Source organism: Canis aureus, chromosome 22, assembly GCF_053574225.1.
Source record: "Canis aureus isolate CA01 chromosome 22, VMU_Caureus_v.1.0, whole genome shotgun sequence".
In the NCBI taxonomy this organism is placed as follows: domain Eukaryota; kingdom Metazoa; phylum Chordata; class Mammalia; order Carnivora; family Canidae; genus Canis; species Canis aureus.
The window spans coordinates 40,408,367-40,418,111 of NC_135632.1; positions in this window are offsets into that span (position 1 = coordinate 40,408,367).

The window sequence follows — 9,745 nt, forward strand, 5'->3', positions numbered from 1 at the left end:
CCAATCACAGATTCACCAGACCCAAAAAACAGCCATATACAGTACAAAGAAACTCAAGGCCATGGGCTTCCTGGTTAGATTCCCAATAAAAGGCCGCCAAAAAGCCCTCAGTGGCAACCCTGTCAGGACCCCTCTCACTTTTGAGAGCTTTCTCTGTATCTCTGCTTAATAAACACCTATTACTTTACTCATTCTCTGTTGTCCCCGAGATTCATTCTTCAACTCCGTGAGATAAGAGCCTAGGTCTCCCGCATCAGTCTGAAAGGACTTTCAGGATTGCAACCTCTTGCCTCTCTGAATTCCTTTTAGTCTTGTCAAAACCATTTAGTTCATTCGCCTCTTCCTTGTGCAGCAGTTCGCACAGTCATATATGTTAATTTTGTGTGAACTTAAGGAAACTCATGAAGGAATCTAATTGTATTTTAGCAACTGAAGTTGCTTGGGTGACATACCAGGCACGCGTATTTTCTCCTCTACATTATAATATACTTTCATTTTACAAATGAGCAAACTGAGGCCAAGAGGGAGAATATATCCAAAGTCAAACAGCTAGGTAGGGGTACCTGGAATGAGTCTGGAATGAGTCTGACTCACAACCTTGTTGCTAAGTGAACCCAGCAAACCTCAGCCTCTAACCCACCTCTCCATTAGGGTCTCAAAACCCATGGGAGAGGGGAGAGGCCATTGCTGTCACCTACTTCCATATTTAATCTACTCTCCTCTATGGCCCCAAACCTCCCTATCTTCCTCCAGTAACAGAACAAAAGCTCCTATTCAAATGAATAGAGACAAGTAGATACTACTCTGTGAGGGCTGTCTATGCAGCCAGCGCAAAATGCCCTTCTGTCTTTGATTAAATGCTCCGGCCAAGCAGCCATCAATCCTGTTCAATAGAATGAGGCCACTGTGTTTTCACCAGGGCTATAAGGACTCACTGCCCTGCTATTTCTTTGAGTTACCATCTCCCAAATTAGACACTATGGAAGTCTGAAATTTACTTTGAAATTCATCTAAAAATATAAGACAGGTGGATGAGTAGAGAGATGGATAAAAGGATAAACCTATGATAAAGCAACCGTAGTAACACATTAATGGTGTAGTACATGGGTGTCCACTGTACTTGTTTCTTAATTTAACTTTTCTGTGTGTTTGAACATTTTCAAGAGAAAATACTGAGGGCAAGTAATATTTAAAAACAACTTTGAGTGAGGAGAGAAGATGAACAGATTCTCTCAACCCTCTCAGTTTATTTAAGTTGCACTGGGCAATGCTATAGGGGGTCTCTGCTTTTCTTTGAATTTAGAAGATGATAAGAATTTAGCTTGTGGGAGCACCTGAGTGGTTCAGTCAGTTAAGCGTCTGCCTTCAACTCAGGTCGTGATCCCTGGGAACCCTGGGATCCAGCCCCTTATCGGGCTCCCTGCTCATTGGGAAGTCTGCTTCTCCCTCTCCCTCTGCCCCTACACCCCACTTGTGCTGTCTCTATTGTACTTTTTCTATCTCAAATAAATAAATAAAATCTTTAAAAAAAAAAAAGAATTTAGCTTGTGATTCACAAATTTTTGGGATGCATAAAAATCATCTGGAAGGTTAACTAAAAATGAAGATTCTTGGCGATCTGCCCCAAAGTTTCTGAATTTGGGTGGGTCTTGGGAAAGTACTTTTGTAACAAGTTCTCCAGGGGATACTGGTGAGAAATCTGTGCCTATGGAGGAACACCATTTTACAATGTGATCAGAATGAAAGAAAGCCATTGTATAAGAGACAGCAGATATGCCATAACTTCCTTTGTCTTGATTAATTTAGGGGTGGCCAAATCAATTAGATTAAGGCACTAATATCCTTCCCAGTTAAAAAAAAAAGAGAAAAGAAAAAGTGTGCAACACTTATGTTTTCTTAATAAAAGGGCTTCATAAACAAACACTTATTAGGGACCCCATTTGATGGGTAGGTACATCCGTATGGAAAACTGCCATGTTCGTTCATGAATAAACAACATTGAATAGTTAAATGCTGAGGTTTACCACAGTGAAATGAGAAATCTTATTTATGGAGAAAAGATATACCAAAGAGAAAAAAGAAAGACTTATTTCAGTTTTGAAGAATATTCATCTTTCTTCTTTAATATTAAATAGTTAATATTTTTAAATGAGGAATAAGAAACATTTACAAAAAGAATAGTTTGAAAAAAAAAAAAAACAAAAAGAATAGTTTGGGAAATATACTTTGATGAGATTTAAGACATTCAAAAAATAATTTACTGTTTGCTACTTTTTCCAGTTGAGATTTTGATTTTTCAGCAGCTCCTATTCAGGCACTTTTACTGGATCTCTTATCTATATTAGGACAGTTAGGCAATAATGTGGATACAAAGTTGGATCATAGATGAAGTCCTACAATGAGGCCACAGAAACTTCCATAAAGGACCATGTCATAAAATAGAGATATGTGCCATAAAAGAGATACAAATTAAATGTGCTGGGAATTCAGAGCAGATAGAAATCACTTGCAGCTAAAGGATCAGTGTGGTGGAGCTTTAAGCTGGAGGTTAATGAATACTTACCTTTGGACATGCAGAAAACAGGACAGAGGGTACTCTAGGCAGAGGAGCAATAAGAAGGAAGACATAAGCAAGTACACACAGGCATAGAGAATGGAAGGGTGAAAGGACAAAAAGTCCTTGTCACGGAAGACAAGCTTGGAGTCAAATTTTGGAGGGCCTTAAAAATCAATCCAAAGAACCGGTGCTTTCCCTTTTTGCTGAACAGTGATGAATCACCCAAGGGTTTAAGGTGAGGGAAGTGAAATGATCAGAGTTCTTCCTTGGGGATGTTTTCCTAGCAGCCTTATGCAGACCGGGTAAGTTCAGGAAAGAGGGAAGAGCAGCTTAAACTCAGACAGTAGTCATGGAAATAGAGGGGGAGGGGATGGCTTGGAGAGAAAATTCTCAAGGAAGGTAAAATCAGTGAGATTTGGAGACTGGTTTGTTTGAAGAGGGAGGGAGGAATTGAAACAGGTGCTAAGGTTTTATGCTTATGTAATGAAGAGAATGAAGAAAGGTAATAATAGAAACAGAATCTAAGGAGGCATTAACGCTTGTCAGGGTCAGAGTGTAAATTTCAAAGAAATAAAAAGATGACTCTCATACAAGTATATAGTAAGCATGCTTCAAAGATTTAACTTATTAGTAATCTGGAGAATGTAAAACTGGTTCAGAGGAGGATATGAGAGATCATGGTATGTGTGTATGTGCATATATGTATATATATGTATGGTGTTTAAAAATATATGGTGAGGGATCCCTGGGTGGTGCAGCGGTTTGGCGCCTGCCTTTGGCCCAGGGCGCGATCCTGGAGACCCGGGATCGAATCCCACGTTGGGCTCCCTGCATGGAGCCTGCTTCTCCCTCTGCCTGTGTCTCTGCCTCTCTGTCTCTCTCTGTGTGACTATCATGAATAAATAAATAAAATCTTTTAAAAATATATATATATATATATGGTGAAAGGGAAAAATGCTGATATATGGTTGCTAGGTAAGACTCAAAATTGACTAACCTACAAGGACAATAAAATGGTTACTTTTGAAGAGACAAATCATTTTCACCTCTAACAGACAAAAATCATTTGTAGCTTATCAATCTTCTATAATTAACACCTAACTTCACAGACTCGGGGCCCAACTCAATAATAAATAGTAAGTCATTAGGACGCCTGGGTGGTTTAGTGATTTAGCACCTCCTTTCAGCTCAGGGCGTGATCCTGGAGTCCTGGGATCCAGTCCCACATTGGGCTCCCTGCATGGAGCCTGCTTCTCCCTCAGCCTGTGTTTCTGTCTCTGTCTCTCTCTCTCTCTGTGTCTCTCATGAATAGATAAATAAAATCTTTAAAAAAATAAATAGTAAGTCACAAAAAATCATCTTTCCTTAGGTCAATAGTGGCCCTTAAGAGGGTTTGGTAGATGATTCTCTAGCTAGTCCAGAGGTTGGCAAACTTTTTCTGTAAAGGGTCAGATAGTAAGTCTTCAAGTTATGAGGGACATATAAGTCTCCGTCTCAACCACTCAACTCGATCCTGCTGTTGTAGAGTGGAAGCAGCCATGATACATAACTCAATGTCATAATGCAGTCATATCCTGAAAAAACTTTCTGAAAACAGGCACTGGGCTGGATCTGGCTTGTAGTTTGCCATCCCTTCCCTGTTCATTATTTCTCAACCTTGCGTGATCATCATAATCACTGGAGGGAGGGCTTGTTACATGACAAACTTCTGGGCTTCACCTCCACAGTTTTTGACTTGGTAGGTCTTGAGTAGGACCCAGGATTTTACATTTCTAACAAGTTCCCAGGTGATGCTGCTGCTGCTGCTGGTCTAAGACCATACTTTGAGAACACTATTCTAGTATGACACAGAAAGGGACTCAATAATCCTTTTGCCTTATTTCCAGGTTTTGGATCATTTGTCTTAACAAACTAAGATGAAGAACTCAGATTAGGATAGAAGTTTCAGGGCCAGAGGGCACCAAATGGAGTTCCTGGTAAATTGTTTCAGATATGGATCTGGAGTATTGGAAGAGAGAAGGCATTTGGAGGAGACACATAGACAAAACCATTCAAATGTTAAAGGGAAGCATCTGTAGAAAGAAGAGGATTTAGGCTAAAACTTTGGAGGAAGTAGAAGAGAAGGTAAGGAGAAAGCAGAAAAATAAAGGAGTGTTTATAGACAGCAGGAGAACACAGGAAGTAGTGCTATGGAAGGCAAATAAAAAGTCTTAAATTTTCCTTGCCAACATTTCCAAAAACCCCAGAGTGGACGAGGATGCCAGATAGGCAAAGAAAAATTTGGATCAGAGATCTTCTTGGGACAATAGCTTTTTAAGCTCGTCTGCCAACAAAACTAGAATAGAAAACATAAGCAATCAACATGGTGAATTTCCACATTTCATTTATACCAGCAGAGGGCCACAAGGGCTAAGGATTGCTAATAATGTTTTTTTGGTCTACGGTTTCTGCCCCCTCCAGGGAGTTAATTCCTCAGTGGTATTGGAAGGCAGGAATGGAGGGAGGTTGGAGACCATGGATCATTTAGCCTCCTTGCCCTCATTATCAGTTAGGTATTTTAGTACAGGACAGAGAGTTTGATTAGTTGGGTGAGAGATGTGATGAAGAAAGGCAGAAGCTTCTGATTGCTTGGGGAAGAGAGAAGGTGGGGTCCAGTGTGGGATTTGGATCACAGGAGTCCCTGTCATCGCAAGGCAAAAAGCTCAAGACTTTGCCTCAGTGTCATTAAAAATCATGGAAAACCGCCTTAGAGTTTTTTCCTTGTGGTTAATTAAATATTATTTCTTGAAAATGTGAGAAATTAACAAAGGTCTCAAAGGAAAAACCTACGAAAAGGTACATATAGAGAAAGGTTGCTAAGTCTTTGTCCCTTCCATCTCATTCCATCCAATCACCCTCCGCAGGTAACAAACTGTGATTGTTTCTGGTTATCTTTCCTGTATCTCTTTAGTGGAAAGAGAGATACCATCCTGGAAGTTGCTCCATATTAGTTCATGGAAATCAGCTTCATTTTTTTTTTTTTTTCTGAATACTTGCATAGCACTCATTGTGTGGCTGTCCTGCAGTTTATTCATCCAATTTCCTAGTTTAGGCAGTTAGGTTGTTTCCAATACTTTGCAATTACAAATAATGCCACAATGAATAACTGTATGAATACAATTTTTGTATTGCCAGAGATGAAAGTTTATGATATGTTCCACAATTGCTGAGTTTGAGTGCAAATTTTGAGTGCAAATACTAAAATGTCCCTCATTAAAAGTTGATTTGTTTTGCACTCCCAGGAGCAATGAATAAATCTATTTCTTTATTACCTCTCCAACAAAGTGTTGTCAAGCTTTTGAATTTTTTTCATTCCAATAGGAAGCAATAATATTTCAATATAGTTTTTTTTTTTTAATTTTTATTTATTTATGATAGTCACAGAGAGAGAGAGAGAGAGGCAGAGACATAGGCAGAGGGAGAAGCAGGCTCCAGGCACCGGGAGCCCGACGTGGGATTCGATCCTGGGTCTCCAGGATCGTGCCCTGGGCCAAAGGCAGGCGCCAAACTGCTGCGCCACCCAGGGATCCCTCAATATAGTTTTGATTTGCATTTCTTCCTTAGTTAAACATGTTTATATATGTTCAAGGGCTATTTCTATATTATTTTTTATTTGTCTGTTCATGTCTTTTGCTTATTTATTTATACTCTATAGGGATTTTGGTTCCCTCACCTTTATTTTGAGTTCCTTGTGTACTAGGAATATTAGCTCCTTATCTATGATATATTACAAAGCCTTATGATATATTACAAAGCCTTTTTGCTTAGAGTGTTTTTTATCATGTTTTCTTCAATCATTTTTATGTACTTGAATTTAAAATTTTTATTGCATGTAGACTGAATTAAAGTTAGAAAGTCTTTTCCCACTCAGATGCAAAAGAATTTTCTATTTTCTTTTAGTACTTTTATGGTTTCATCTTTTATATTTAGGTCTGATACATTTGGAGTTTATTCTTGTGACTTATGTCAAGTATGGATCTAATTTCATCTTTACAAATAGCTAGCAGTTGATCTAATACTGATATATATATATATATATATATATATATATATATATATATATAAACTGGTTTTTGTAGAAACAAGCACACAAGGCAGCAGGCTTTTCAGAAGTGGTCTAATTACACTAATACATTTAGGGTAGTATCTAAAACTGCTTAATTATCTAAATAATTTATGCATGGGACTAGTACTTATGAAGTTTGTGTAAATTAAAATGCCTTCCTTTGGGGCTATAAAAACTTAAATTTGTGTAGCACAAAGTTTATATAGCACCTCCACACCCTCGATCTTATTTATCCTCACTTGTAACTCTATACCTGAACAAGTTGTCCTTGCCACCATCCAGGTGATGAAACTAAGGCTTTAGGACAATAAATGACTCTTCTACAGTCATGTGATTAGTAAATGAGGTAGCCCGGCTCTTCTGGCTCTTTCCACAGTGTATGGGCACTGCAAATCTTGTACATTAAGATACTCATGGAGGTGGCGGCTAAGATATTCAGACATCTTGCAAAGCAGGGCTGAAGTATATCTATTTTACTTGAAGATTAAGTGTGCTCCAAATACCAGGCAGTGGTAGAGCAGCAAAAGATCATCACCTACCATCTAAATAGTACTTTCTGGCTGAGCAAAACTTGGGAGAGAGCAGAGTGCACGTACACAAAACACAGTATACAAGACTAACTCAGCTATGGCAAAGTTGTCGCATTACAGACTGAAGATATTTCAATAGAAAAATGGGACACCTGGGTGGCTGAGCAGTTTAGCGCCTGCCTTAGGCCCAGAGCGTGATCATGGAGGCCCAGGATCGAGTCCCACATCAGACTCCCTGCATGGAGCCTGCTTCTCCATCTGCCTATGTCTCTGCCTCTCATGAATTAAAGACTTAAAAAAAAAAATGCTTGGAAGAGTCACATTCTACAGTATATCAACCAAAACTTCTGAATCAAAGCCTTGTTTTAAATTCTAAGCCAATATGGGGCAAAATCAAGGAGTAATTTGGCTTTGGATTATAACAGTAGTTCTTAGGGGGATCAGAGGACCCCTAGAGGTCTGGAGACCTTTGCAACATTTGTGTGAGGTCAAAACTATGCTCATAAGACTACTAAGAGTTCATTTGCCTTTTTCACTGTATGAACATTTGTTTGCACTGCTGATAGAATAAAACTACTGGCATTCCAGTATGAAGCAAGGCAGTAGCATAAAACTGAATTTGTAGCCATTGTATTCTTCACGTGTGAAAATAAACCCAATTTTACTTAAGAATTCCCTTGATGAAGTGAAAATTATTAGTTTTATTAAGTTGTAATCATTTAGTACCTGTCTTATTCAAATGCTGTATAAGGAAATGGGAAGTGTACATAATTACTTTTGCTGTATACTGAAGTACAATGGTGTTTCAAGGAAAATCATTTGTGCTATTGAATAGTTATAAGCTGAACTAGACACTTTATTTTACCATATTTACTTGCAAAATTTACCATATTTACTACTTTAGGCTAACTGGTTTTTCAGACTTTAGAATCTGGCAGCATTTTCTCTAAAATGAATGAAGTGAGCTTGTCAGTACAAGGAATACAACTGATAATATTCATTGCATTCATAAAACTTGAACTTTCCAGAAAAAATTAGGATTTTGGAAAACTTATATCCGTCACTAAGCCTGACAGTTTCCTATCACTTAAACTTTTTTTAAAAGATTTTATTTGAGAGAGAGGAGAGAATGAGAGAGAGAGAGAGAGCATGAGCAGGAGGAGGGACAGAGGGAGAAGCAGACTCCCATGGAGCAGGAAGCTGGACAAGGGGTTCAATCCCAGGACCCTGGGATCATGACCTGAGCCACTCAGGTGCCCCACACTTAAACTTTTCTAAAGAGATCTTTGCAAAAAATGTGATTTGTTTGATATTCTACATGTCAAATTTGTGTATAGTTCCATGTCAATACCTGGAAGAACTCTGTAACCCAGTGAACTGATATTTTCTAAAAGACCAGTAAATAACGTTATAAAATCACAAAGGGGAAAAATCCATTTAAAGTACAAGTCAGATCAATGAATTCCATACTGCAATTAACCTTTAAAAAACTAAGACTTGTTGCATTTTAGAAGCCAAAAAGAAAATCTGCAATTATCTGGAAGAGCTATTAAAATACTTCTACCGGGTAGCCGGTGGCTCAGTGGTTTAGCGCCGCCTACAGCTCAGGGCATGATCCTGGAGACCCAGGATCGAGTCCCACGTCGGGCTCCCTGCATGGAGCCTGCTTCTCCCTCTGCCTGTGTCTCTGGCTCTCTCTCTCCTCTCTGTGTATTCTCATGAATAAATAAATAAAATCTTTTTAAAAAAAAGTATAATACTTCTACCTTTTCTACCTATATATTTATGAGGCTGCATTTCATAGAATGCAGACAACATAGAATTCATACAACATATCACATCAGATAGAATATAGCAGATATTAGAATCCGGCTGTCTTCTGTTAAGCTAGACATTACAGAGATTTGTAAAAATGTAAAACAATGACACTCTTCAATACATTTGTTTTATAAAAGTTATTTTCTATAAAAAATGTTATTTAACATAACGTACTTATTGTTATTTGTAAATGAATATTTAACATTTTCCAGCTTTTATTTATCATGGCAAATATAAGTATGATCCATATTATCATTTATTTTTAAAATATGACTCACATAATTCTTTGGAGTCTCCTTATTAAATACACATGTAAAGGAGCCCAATGATCAAATTTGAGAATCATGGTATTTGAAGTTCAGAAAAAATCTTAACACAAGAAAAGACAGGAAAGAATTTTAATTTTAAAAAGATTTTGGGGGATCCCTGGGTGGCGCAGCGGTTTAGCGCCTGCCTTTGGCCCAGGGCTTGATTCTGGAGACCCGGGATCGAATCCCACGTCGGGCTCCCGGTGAATGGAGTCTGCTTCTCCCTCTGCCTATGTCTCTGCCTCTCTCTCACTCCCTGTGTGCCTATCATAAATATAAAATTAAATAAAAAAAAAATGATTTTGGTGATACAATGGGATCAAGGTACTACTCTGCCCCAATTTTTTGTAATCTTTTTTTTTTTTTAGATTTTAATTTATTTATTCATAGAGACACAGAGAGAGAATGAGAGGCAGAGACACAGGCA